Genomic DNA, 1,903 nt, shown 5'->3' with positions numbered 1-1,903 from the left:
GCTCTAAGAACAATTCTTAGAGCTTTTTGAGACTCCGTAGATTTTTTTTACTTTCACCATCAACTCCAGATAACCCAGTGTAAAATTTTATTACGACACTTTTACTAGTAACTCTTCCCCCATCTTTCCAGCTTATAGCCCCCTAACTTTCTACAATGGAGCCAAAGAGAGATGTATGACCCATTGTGGGAAACACTCGTTTATACTGTTTTTGAACAGTGTTAAAAAAAGGTAAGAAAATTCTTAATTAACGTAGTAAACTTCTTACAACAAAATAATGAAGCAATAATGTCTTAAAAACTAAAGTGCATTTTTACAGGGTTGGCATGCTTATTAAGTACGCACTTTCACTTAAATACGCATTCTGAGTACACATATTTTGATTAGTACGTATTTAGAGTACATATAATTTGACAAATACGCATTTTAGGTACACACTTCTTATTCACTACACATTTTTGAACTAAATTAAAAACGTTATTTCAGGTTTCCTTTTTATTTAGACTAGTAATTCTTAGCTACAAACTTTCTATTGAGTAGCTTCTGTGTTCAGAATGTGTACTTCAGCGAGGCTATAAACATAAAGATTTTGATAACTTACTTAAACAAAAAGCAGTCTAGTTCTAAGTTTTTGAAAAATATATTTTGTGTATATATCAAAGTTTATATTCGAAGTTTCCTTGCCACAGATCATCAATACTTAAAAGATTACATACAACAACTACTTCTTCAAAAGAATAATAGTTCAACATGTTTCTAAGAAAACTTTGAAATTTTTTTCTGATTTTATAAATGAATTTCTATTTAACTTAACCATTTGTAGGCTTTGGAATTTAATGGTATTGTAAGTAAATTTATAGGAAAGTTTTGTAATTTTATCATGACTAAAAGGTATTTTTTGTTATTTTTCACCACTTTAAAGCTTTGAAAATTAATGAATTTTGTGAATTATAACTAAAAAATACTGGCTTTTTAATTTTTTCAAAAAAAAAACTGACTTAGTCCGATTTAGCCTGACCCGTAGCAACCCTGATATACACCTCTAATACACTCTCTATTTATATAATATTAACTGTTAACAGTGTCATTGAATAAAATGTATTACAAGTGTATATCTCTTACAACCAATTTTTTTTATTATAATACTTTCACTTAAACTTAGTAAAATTTATTTCAAAAAAAACTACGATGCTAATACACTCTACAACAAAAACTTAATTCATCTTCTAAAGCAAAAATGAACATTACTAAATAAAACTTAATTTTTTAAATTTTAGAAACAAAAAACAGTTCAAAGTATTTTTCAAAACATACTTAAAGTATACATTAGACAACTGTGTTTAAAATAATTAAAACAATAAATTTTAATGTGAACATTTCAAAATTACTAATTAAAACAGATTTTATTTCAGAAACTAAACACAGTCATACATTTTTTGATGACAAATTGAAAATATACAATACATATGCTTAAAATAAACAAAAATAAATTAACTTTGATGGTAGATGAATTGTTCAGACACTTTAGTTCAAAGTTAATAAAAATTTACAAAAAACATTTTACTGCAATTAAAACAGTTGGTATGTGATTTTACAAAAAAAAAATTAACTAAAATAATTGTCATTACATATTTTCAAATAATGTATTTTTTATAAACAGTACTGTTATAAACCTAAGTAAACTAAATAATAAAAAGAAGCAAAAATTAGAAAAAGGACCACCATTCTTGAATAAAACATGTTCAACATAATTAGTTCGGCAAAATAAAGCAGTGTAAAGCATTTTTTTGTGTATCTTTCCGATATAATTAAAACTAAAAATAATCTCATTGTTTAAGCAATACTCCCAAAAAAATGTTTCATATCATAAACAGTTGGTAGTAAGCTTAAATTAAAGCCTTAA

Source organism: Thalia democratica, unplaced genomic scaffold (genome assembly GCF_965202585.1).
Source record: "Thalia democratica unplaced genomic scaffold, ktThaDemo2.hap1.1 HAP1_SCAFFOLD_1546, whole genome shotgun sequence".
Classification (NCBI taxonomy): domain Eukaryota; kingdom Metazoa; phylum Chordata; class Thaliacea; order Salpida; family Salpidae; genus Thalia; species Thalia democratica.
The sequence above is the reverse complement of the archived record's forward strand: the minus strand, read 5'-3'. Positions refer to the sequence as shown.